Source organism: Myotis daubentonii, chromosome X, assembly GCF_963259705.1.
Source record: "Myotis daubentonii chromosome X, mMyoDau2.1, whole genome shotgun sequence".
In the NCBI taxonomy this organism is placed as follows: Eukaryota; Metazoa; Chordata; class Mammalia; order Chiroptera; family Vespertilionidae; genus Myotis; species Myotis daubentonii.
In genome coordinates, this window is record NC_081861.1 from 4441625 (window position 1) to 4453083 (window position 11459).

Below are 11459 nucleotides of genomic sequence, written 5' to 3' on the forward strand. Positions count from 1 at the left end.
AGCCTATGGAGTAAGATTTGAGGTTTGGTGTATGTGTGTGTGGGGGAGGGGGTCTTAAGGATAAGGGATACTTGAGCACAGGGGGAGGGGAGCAGAGCACTTTGGGATGCAGAGATGTGTAGGGTCTACATCCAAGAGCTTGGGGACAGCTGACATGACATCACTGAGGAGCGCTCCTGTATGCGCCCTGCCCAGGCTCCCCCTCCTGCCAGCCACAGCCCCTGACGCAGCTTGCTTCTTTGATTTGTAGAAAGGAAAGGCTGCGTTTTATTTTAGCGCGAATTTACATACTCTATGAACGTTAAAGGTATGGAAAAGCATCGCCACGCCTGTGGAAAGCCACTGTTCGTATTTAAGGGGAGTCTTTGTTGTCATTCCTTCTCTGTGTGTCATTGACGTTTTTACATAGAGACCCAGGTGCAGCTTGCATTTATCACTTCAGTATAATATGAACATAATTTTTCACGATGCTACATAGTCTTGATAAATAACATTTTAAATGGTTTCATATTTTTAGAGAGAACATCTGCTCTGGTTTCCTTAATTTATTATTCCCTAACTGATATTTCCAATGCTTCCTTTCTCACAAATAAAGCTTGGATAAAGATCTTTACAACACACACACTCTCTGTCTACTGATCTGTCACCTAGCAAAAGATGAATATGGACGAGAAGATGGAGAAATGGGCGAGAAGATGGAGGATGCTGGGGAGGAGCGGGGTGAAGGGCCCAGGTCCGGAGGGGCGGGGCGGAAACTGGCGTGAGCAGGGCTGTCAGCACTGCAGTGGTTGCTGGATGAGGCGGGGCAGCCCTGAGTCAGAAGGCGGAGGCCAGCCCTGCGTACTGCGGGAGAAGTGGCGGGCGCTTTGCCGCATTGCACTTGGCCTTGGCCTCAGGCGGTCTCTGGCGCCCCCTGCCGTTCACGCTATAAACCTGCAAGGGGCGGCTGCTCTTAGTTCTCTTTCCCTTCACTGTGGCTTCCTCCATTTTGCAGCTTCACTGCTTTTCCCTCTCCCTCGCTCCCCAGTCCCTTTCTTTCTTTTTTTAAATAGAGAGAGAGAGAGAGAGAGAGAGAGAGAGAGAGAGAGAGAGAGAAACATCCACGAGACAAATCATCCATCGGCTGCCTCCTGCATCCCCCTAATGGGGATCGAGCCAGTATCCTCTTGGTTCATGGGTTCATGCTCAACCATTAAGCCACACCGGCTGGACCCAGTCTCTTTCTAGTTGTCCGCTTGTCAATTTAGGGGTCTGGACTGGAGTAGCCCCTTACGGAACTAATTGCTGTCATTAGACCCAGGGGAATGAGCAGGTCCAAAGGGGAGGGGGGGCGGGACAGCTAGCCACTTGGGACGGGAGAGGGGCTAATCTTGAGCTGGGACCGCTTGCCTCCTGCTCCCCGAACCCCTTCTTGCAGTTCCTGGTCTCTCGCTTTCTGTGGTCCTGGGAGGAGATGCCAGAAAAGAATGAATGAACCTGGGCTGCGATGGGGACTTCCAAGTCTTGGCCCCTTGTAGCCCCCTCCTGTGGGCAGAGGGTAGAGGAAGTGAGAGGAGATGGCCCAGGCCTGGGGTCTTTGGGGCTGGGATCTGCCATTGTCAAAGAAAACCCAGAGCTTGGCAGTAGGTAAAGTGGTAAAAACAGATTTTATTCAGGACTATTGCAATAGAACCATGGTCACTTCTGAATACAGCATGAGCATGTAGAAATTTATAGGGGGTGTGTCGGTGGATGGAAAATTACTAAGAGGAAACATCAGGGGTAAATTGACCTAAAAAGATTCTTGCTGAAGGCAAGCCAGGGCAATCAGATCACCTGGGGGATGTGGAAGAGGAGGAATCCAATCAAATATGGGGGGTAGGGGTTCTAGCTAAACTGACTTGGCAGGACTCTTGCTACTAGAAAAATTGGGCAATGCAGACAAGAACACAGAAATTCAAAAGTCAAGGGCTAGCTGAGTTCAGGGGAGCCAGAGTAGAGTTTGATCAAGGAGAGAATCTTTGACACTCCTCCCTGGCCAAGGACTCCAGAAATACTTAATAGTGACACTTCCAGACAACAGGACAATTGTTCAGGAGCAGTGGGAGGGGCTTATAGGAGACAGAAGGCAGCCACCTCTCTGTGCTGTTTGCAGGTGTCTAGAATTCAGGCTGCCTGGGTTCAATACTCCCCTCCCCAGTTCAGAATTACCTCAAATATGAACCTGGCTCCTGGCCTGAGGGCCTTCTCTTGGTTCAGTTCCCAGGCTGAGTCATTCCATGGGGCCAGGAAGGACCTCGGTGACACTCCACAAGCACAGAGTCAAGTCACCCCAGGTGAGGGGTGTACCTTTTGTGCTTGGATCAAGCTATCCCTCCTCCTGTCCCAGATTAGGGACCAGATAGCCTGGCCCAAGACACCTAGGAATGGTTTCCAGGCAAGGCATGACTCCCAGCAGCCAAACATGAAAGTTGATTCCAGAATCCAGCCAGCTGATGCCCCGGGAACTCTACAGACCTTCCAAGCACAGCCAGTTCACCAGGAGGGCTGCCTGGAGGAGGAGGAAGGGTACAAACACTAGAGCCCAGTGATCCTAGCCTGGACACTGATTCAAGCACACAACATAGATCTTAGAGACTAGGTATGTGACTGAACCTCACAAAGCCTGAGGATCTATACACATTTGTCCATTTATTCTCCTATCCACACATTCAGCAAGTATGTGTAGAGCTCTCAAGCTGTTGGAATAAGAAGGAGCTCAAAGGAGGAAGGAAGGAAGAAAGATGGCATTATGGCCAAGTGGAGCCAGCAAGCATGTGGAGGGGAAGCTGGGAAGAATTGGTCAGGAGGGGGCCAGAAAATGCTGCTCCCATGAAATTACCTTAGAACGAAGCTGTGGGAGGTGAGGAAGAATTTACCAAGTTAACAAAGGTCTGGGCTCCCTTGGCAAAGAAAAAGGTGCTCAGTGGCCCAGCCCCAAGTTCTAGCTCTCAGAGCCCAAGGCCGTCCCAGAGCAGGGAGACGGGTTAGGTGGGCAGTAGCCAGAGCATGGAGGACAAATGTGAGGAGAGGAATTTTGTCAGACTAGTGTTGGGCAGGTTGACCACTGGCAGTGTGGAGGGGCATCTGCGGGGAGCAAAAATGGAAGCGGGGAGTTAGGACTGGTGTTGGCGCCTGAACTCAGTACCCTGAGAAACAGAGATCTTTTTGCCTTTAGAAGACTGGGTTTTGCCAAGATTCCCTCCTCACTACAATCAATGACAATTTTTAAATATGCCAATCCTCCTGGAATCTGAGGATGAGCCATTTGTAGGATTTCTGCAAAAGTATTTGACCCAAACCATGTGTGAATAAAGTTGGTGTTCTTTAAAGAAGTCTTCCCTTAGAACAGGCTGGTAACTCCTCAGAGTTCTGCCTGTTAGTTTGGGGGTCTCATCTGGTCAGTGATCCACAATCTCTCCAGCTTCCAAATACTGCCAAGTGGAGAGTATCTTCCTCACTTTTTCTCTTTCCCAAGTCCCAGCCAGGTCCGGGGTAACTGGGGACTGTGGATGGGGTAGGCCAAGTATAGGGAGCAGGGTGGCATCTCAGTCTCTGCTTTTCCTCAGAACTGGAGGTACTTCTTGGTAATGAGGTAGAGCCCAATCTCCTTGAAAGTGACTTTCTTTCCTGCATGTGTTTAACTGATGTCAAAGGTGACAGCAAAGTGTAGGGGAGGAAGGAATAGTAATACTGAAAGGGCAAGGGCTGACAGGCACTCAAGAGCTCCCTCATTGCCTTTGATCCAGACATTGGTACCATGCCTGTCATTTGTCGATGCTCTTTGCTACCATTGCTGGGTTTGAATAAAGTTGGAAATGTTTTGACTTTGTCTATAAAGGCAAATAGACAAAATGAAAGAAAAGTCTGGAAGCAAAGAGAATAATTTAGGAAATGAAAATCATAATCCAAGTGAGAGGGGATGAAGACTTGAATTAAGGCAGGAAGTGTGGGGGAAGGAAAACACAAATACTCCTTTTGCAAGATTCTTGTGAACTTGAAAGTAGATTGCCTAGAGGAAAACAGCCACCATGGAACCTGGCATACAATAGGTGTCAAATAAATGCTAGGTTTCTACCCTTCCCCTCTCTGGGGCAAATTTTGTCAGAAAGCAGGTCTGTGAGTGCTCTTGTGGGCACAGGCCAGGAGGTAAGATTTGTCCTGGTTCCTGATCCTTTAGCAAGGTTCCAGAGAGATGCCAATGCTCTTGTCAGCTCTGGGGAAGTCTTCTGGGAGAGAGGGAGAACAGGAGGTGACCTAGTTAGCCAGGCTGGCACACCCTTCCCAAGCAGCCTTCCTTTCATGTTAGTCATATCATTTTCCTTCTGCAATTCAAAGGCTTCTTCTGAGGGTGAGGGTTGCTGTGGGAGCTCTGCCTGCTCTTTGAGAGCTTTTTAGACTCCCACCACCGTGTGCCCATGGCCGCTCGCCCTACGTTGGCAGCTTCCCAACCACTTGTCCATCTTGAATTCAGCCAACCAACCACCTACTCTTCCCCCCAAAAAGCCTCACTCTGCTCTAAAGTTTTACAACACAGGGAGTGAAGTGGATGTGAGAAAGGAGGCAGAGACTGTAATATCCCACAACTCAAGCATTGTCCTCCTGACCTCACCATGGTCTTTCAAAAGCAACCCAACCTTCAGCTATCAGACAAGAACTGGAAATGATCCAAATGTCCATCAATGGGTAAAGGAATAAACAAACTGTGGATAGCCATACAATGGAAGATTGCTCAGCAATACAAAGGAATGAATATTGATAAACACAATGATATCAATGAATTTCAAAATAATACTGCTGCAGGAAAGAAGGTACACAAAAAGAGTACATATTGTATGATTTCATTTATATAAAACTAGAGGCTCAGTGCATGGATTTGTGCACCGGTGGGGTCCTTGGCCTGGCCTGCACCCTCTTGTAATCTGGGACCCCTTGGAGTATGTCAGAGAGGCAGTTTCGGCCCGATCCCCGAAGGCCAGGCCAATGGACCCCAAAAGTGCACGATTCCATACACTGGGCCTCTAGTATGCATATAAGATCTTTCTTTAATCTCTTCCTGCCCTCCCCCCTCCCCACTTCCCTCTGAGATTCATCAGTCTGTTCCATGTTTCCGTGCCCGTGGTTTCTGCTCCTGCATTGAGCGTCTGCCCGTTGGTGGTCAGTGTGCGTCATATCTACTGGATGGTCAGCCAGTCGCCTGGTCAGCCAGGCAGCTGTTCACTTAGGCTTATATAGAGAGAGAGATTCTAGAAAATGCAAGCTAATCTATGGGGACAAAAAGCAGATCAGTGGTTGCCTGGGGTGTTGTAGGGACAGGGAGGACGAGAAGGGAGGGATTACAAAGAGAATGTGGTGCTGGTTTCACTGATGTATACATTAAATTTATCAAATCATACACTTTAAATATGTGCAGCCCTAGCTGGTTTGGCTCAGTGGATAGAGCGTCGGTCTGGGGACCAAGGGGTACTGGGTTCGATTCCAATCAAGGGCACATACCTTGATTGCAGGCTCCTCCCCAGCCTGGGCCCTGGTCAGGCTCATGAAAGAGGCAACCAATTGATGTGTTTCCCTCACATCAATGTTTCTCTCTGTCTTTCCCTTTCTCTTCCACTCTCCCTAAAATAAAATAAAATAAAATAAAATAAATAAAATAAAATAAAATAAAATAAAATAAATATGTGCAATTTATTGTATGTCAAATATATCTCAATAAATATTATTTCTTAAAAGATGTGTTTACCCAACTAAAAATGCAGGCAAAATAAGAACATTTTAGAAAATAAAGTCAAAGCAAGTTTATTACCAATAGACTATCACTAAACTACCTTCTAAATGGTGAGGAAGGGTGATACCACAAGAAAGGTTGGAGGTGAATGGAAAAAAATGAAAACAAGAAATTGACAGATTTGTGATTAACCATTATCATCTGCTTTTATCCAGTATTCTACTAGAAGTCTTAACTAGGGAAGGAAGAAAAAAGGGGTATATAATACCAGTAGGTGTAAGGATAGAAAAATTACTGTTATATATAAGAACATATAATTCTCTATACAGAAAACCCAAGACTCTACAAAGAAAGAATTAGAAATAATAAGAGATTCCATCAAAGTTGCTGTACCATAGGCTAGATACACCCAAATCCATTGCATTTCTATACACTAGCAATAAACATTTAGACAACATAATTAAAAAATAGCATCTCAAGCTTTCCCTTTGCCTCGTTGCTACAGAAAGAGCAAGGTGGGTCACCAGCAGCTCTACTGGAGCCATCCGAGAAAATTTGGCCAGGGTTCTCGCTCTGGCCGCATCTGCTCACACCTCCACGGTCTGATCGGGAAGTACGGCCTCAACATGTGCCGCCAGTGTTTCCGTCAGTACTCGAGGACATGGGCTTCACTAAGTTGGACTAAGTGAACTTCCACAAATGGGTCGTTCAAGACAGCCACCTTATGACAGAATGCTATCTCTTTGTACATAAAATAATAATTAAAAAACCCCTTCAAATATATATTTAAAAAATAGCATCTCAAGAGAATGAGAAGACAGCCACAAACTGGGATAAAGTATTTGCAAAATAACATTGATGTTTCTCTCTCATCAGTGTTTCTCCCTCTCCCTTCCTATCACTAAAAACAAAAACATGCCGAAACCGGTTTGGCTCAGTGGATAGAGCGTCGGCCTGCGGACTGAAAGGTCCCAGGTTCGATTCCGGTCGAGGGCATGTACCTGGGTTGCAGGCACATCCCCAGTAGGAGGTGTGCAGGAAGCAGCTGATCGATGTTTCTCTCTCATCGATGTTTCTAACTCTCTATCTCTCTCCCTTCCTCTCTGTAAAAAATCAATAAAATATATTTTTAAAAAAACCCATATTTTTTAAAATACCTTTTTTTTTAAAGAATATATCTCAGCCCTAGCTGGGTTGGCTCAGTGGATAGAGCATCAGGCTGCAGACTGAAGGGTCCCAGGTTCAATTCCGGCCAAGGGCACATGCCTGGGTTGTGGGTTTGATCCCCAGTAGGGGGCGTGCAGGAGACAGCCAACCCATGATTCTCTCTCATCATTGATGTTTCTATGTCTTTCCCTCTCCCTTCCTCTCTGACATCAATAAAGAACTATATTTTAAAAAAGAAGAATAAGAAGAATAGATCTCATGTCAAGTGTTCTTATCACCAAAAGAAACACACACACACACAAGAACACCAGGAAAGTTTTAGAGGTGATAGGTATGTTTAGTATCTTGCTTGTGATGATGGTATCACTGGGATATGTATATGTCCAAACTCATCCAGGTGTATTCATGAAATAAGTGCATGTTTTATTACATCAGTTATACTAGTACTTCAATAAAGCTTAAAAAAGAAAACCCTGATAATTTTATGAGACCTCATGAGGTCTTAGACAGGACATGCTGCCTACACGGTGACTGGCACTTATAAACAAACCCTCCATACTCTCCAGTTTGTAAACTAGGGAATAAGGACTAATTCACTATTCAGCAGAGCCGCCACCCCACCCCACCCCACCCACACCCCCCGCCCCCCACAAGCCCCGCCTTTGTTGCTAACGCAGAAGCCCAACGGCTTTCTCCGAAGCGCAGGTGGCACCAATGACAGGCGCCCACAGACTTGAAAGGGCGGGGAACCTGGGAGGTCTGGGGAGATCTGGAAAGGAGGGAGGGAGGGAGGACGTAAACAGCCTGGGTAGAAGCTGAAGAGGACCGGAAAGGCTGGAGAGAAGGATGGCAGAGGAGCGGAGAGAGGGGGAGATGCTGGAGGGGGCGACAAGGTGCTCACGGTGGGAATAGTTTCCGGGGAATGTTCTCGGCTGTTCCTAATCAGACCGCTCAGGCCCAACACTGGCAGTGACTTGGCAAAACAGGAAGGCACCAATCATGCGAACAGGTTCCTTGCTCATCAAGTAACCTATCCCCGCCCCCGAGTAAGCGAAGGCATTCATTGGTTCAGCTCTTGGAGCTTCCTCAAACCCTCCAGCTAAGACTGCATTTGGCAAAGTGCAAACTCACCCCCAAAGCCAAGTCCTTACCCCCATAGCAACCAATGTCAGGGTTATTAGAGAGCCTGGTGGGAGGACCTCAGGTGTTTTTACCTGATCAGAGGCACGTCTGACCTTGTCCTTCACACAGCTTCCATCGGGGAAAGCTGAGTGTTGGAGCCCCTGACAGACGAGGAAAGTGTCTTCTAGCCCCCACCCCCAAGTCATGTTTTTTGAAATGTCACTCTCGTGTACAGGATACAGGGCTCTTTGGGGAAATGGCTTATTGGAACATCTTGTAACAGAAAACAAGGGAGAGTTCAGAAAATGTGGGGACTGATCAGTACAGCAGGAAGATTGAAGGGGCTCTCACTGTGCCAAATCTGGATAGTTTGAGGACTCCCAATTCCAGGGCAGATGGAGTCCCCCGCATTCCTCCCAAGCCCTCCCTCTTACAATCAACGATCCCTGTACCTAACACAACAAACAGGTATAGGAAGACACTGAGCAGTAGGAAGAAGCCCAATGGCCTAGGAACCTCAGGACTTGAGGAACAGCAGTGAATTTTCAGAGCCTCCAATCCAGAACTTCCAATAAGCACAGAAGAGAAGAGAAGAGAAGAGAAGAGAAGAGAAGAGAAGAGAAGAGAAGAGAAGAGGAGAGGAGGGGAGGGGAGGGGAGGGGAGGGGAGGGGAGGGGAGGGGAGGGGAGGGGAGGGGAGGGGAGGGGAGGGGAGGGGAGGGGAGGGGAGGGGAGGGGAGGGGAGGGGAGGGGAGGGGAGGGGAGGGGAGGGGAGGGGAGGGGAGGGGGAGGGGAGGGGAAGCGGGAGGGGAGTAAATAGAGAAGACAGAACTTTTTAAAAAGAGCTAGGAAGAAAACCTGTTCCCCTTTGCTAAAGGTCTAGGCCAGTGATGGCGAACCTTTTGAGCTCGGCGTGTCAGCATTTTGAAAAACCCTAACTTAACTCTGGTGCCGTGTCACATATAGAAATTTTTTGATCTTTGCCACCATAGGAAAAGAAAGACTTATATTTTTGATATTTATTTTATATATTTAAATGCCATTTAACAAAGAAAAATCAACCAAAAAAAATGAGTTCACGTATCACCTCTGACACACGTGTCATAGGTTCTCCATCACTGGTCTAGGCAAAGGTTAGCCTAACAACAGAAAACCTTTTAGCCAATACCAGCAACACATCAATGAACCCCCCTCCCAATCCCACAGTTCATCAGAGGCACAGGGAGCTGATATTCCACCCCAACCCTCAGAAGGAAGGGAACTGAGCCTCCACCCTCCCTGGCATCACAGACTAAACAAGGCAGTGCCTTTGGGTCCAATCAGAATTCCACATTCCCCTCCCTCCCCTCTGGTGTCAGCAGGGCCCAGCAGGCCGGTGGGCTGACCCCGCCCCCACTCCCCCACACATAGATAAATAGAGGGCGCCAGTCTGGGAAGGTGGGAGCAGACCACCCACCTACATCACATGGGTGGGAAGTGTTCCACTTTGGCCAGATGGACAAGGGAAGAATCCAAGCAGAAGTTGAATATACACACCCGTCCCACGCTCCTCTTGCCACACCTCAACATGGAGACGACGGGCTATAAAATGAAAAAGGTTAAACTTCACACTGTAATATCTCCCCCAAAGGAAGCTTGAATAGTATAATATGATATCCAAAATGCTCTGGATACAATTAAAAAAATCACTTGTCATACCAAGAACTGGGAAAATCCACAACTTTAATGAGAAAAGACAATCAGAACTGAGATAAAACATATGTTGGAATTATCTTTCAAGACTTTTAAAGTAGCGACATCTCACTGAACAGTGTATACAATGGCAAATAAGCACGTGAGAGGTTCGCCATCATTAACCATTAGGAAAATAGAAATTGAAACCACAATGAGCTATCACCACACACCTGTCAGAGAGGCTAAAATTAAAAATAGTAATTCCAATGCTAGCGACTATGCTGAGAAAGTGGGAATGTAAAATGGTACAAGCACTCTGAAAAACAGTTTGGCAGTTTCTTGTCAACTAAGCATATAATAACCATATGAGCTTTCTAATTTCATGATCTAAATATTGTATATTCCTCCCTGGCTGGTGTGGCTGCAATGGTTGGAGTGACCTTCTTACACCAAAAGGTGGCAGATTTGATTCCCAGTCAGGGCCCATACCCAGGTTTTGGGTTTGGTCACCAATCTCTCTCTCTCTCTCTCTCTCTCTCTCTCTCTCTCTCTCTCTCTCTCTCTCATCCTCTCTCTAAAGAAAATAATAAAAATATATTCTGGGGTGAGGATTAAAAAAGAAAATAAATATTGTGTCTTCCAAGCAGTTTCCAAATTATATATAAAATAAAATGAATACTTGTTTTCTTTGATTTCCCTTCCAGAAAATTCCCTGGGTGGAATTTTGTACATCGCCCAGCAGAGGGCCCTGTGTTCTGAGCCACAATCAGGCACTGCAGACACCAGTTAGGAAATCAGGAACTAGGGCTCCTAACCTCCCACACTCCACCCACAGGGCTATCAGGTTCCAGTTACAGCTGTTCAACTAACAGATGGCGTCTGCACTTCCTTCTAATCAAGGAGGCAGAATAAATGGTTTCTAAGAATAACTAGCATCTTGGAAAAATATCCCCATTGTGTAATTGCCACGCAAGTATTTTATATTGCAGCTTTTATCTCCCTAAGATTCCCATTCTCATTTAAAAAATGTATTTGAAAGATATAGCGACATATAACATAAATGCTCAGGAAAATACATCATTGAAAATAAATACATCACAATAATAAACAATGGCTATTACTGAAGAGATTATGGCTGATTTGTTACATTCTTTTATTTCTCAGATCTTACAATTAGGGCAGTCCTTTTGTTTTGAATATCCCTTTTTTTATTTCTTGAATATTCCATTTTCAAAAACAGAAACCATAAAAGAATGAAAAGGCAAGAGACAAGAAAGTAAATACATGCTTATTAAAAAGATTCAGCCGAAACCGGTTTGGCTCAGTGGATGGAGCGTCGGCCTGTGGACTGAAGGGTCCCAGATTCGATTCCGGTCAGGGGCATGTGCCTGGGTTGCGGGCACATCCCCAGTGGGAGATGTGCAGGAGGCAGCTGATCGATGTTTCTCTCTCGTCGATGTTTCTAACTCTCTATCTCTCTCCCTTCCTCTCTGTAAAAAATCAATAAAATATATTAAAAAAAAAGATTCAAAACATTTGGGTCAATTTTTTAAAATCTTTATTAAAAGAAATTTTAGCCCTGACCGGTTTGGCTCAGTGGAATACACCGTTGGCCTGCGGACTGAACGGTCCCAGGTTCGATTCCGGTCAAGGGCATGTACCTTGGTTGCGGGCACATCCCCAGTAGGGAGTGTGCAGGAGGCAGCTGATCAATGTTTCTAACTCTCTATCCTTCTCCCTTCCTTTCTGTAAAA

The 11459-nt window shown here is 46.4% G+C and overlaps 1 pseudogene; it reads left to right on the forward strand.

Moving 5' to 3' along the window:
- The first annotated feature begins 3027 nt into the window (after positions 1-3027).
- On the forward strand, positions 3028-6428 carry LOC132224723 (small ribosomal subunit protein uS14-like; annotated as a pseudogene).
- The last annotated feature ends 5031 nt before the right edge of the window (positions 6429-11459 follow it).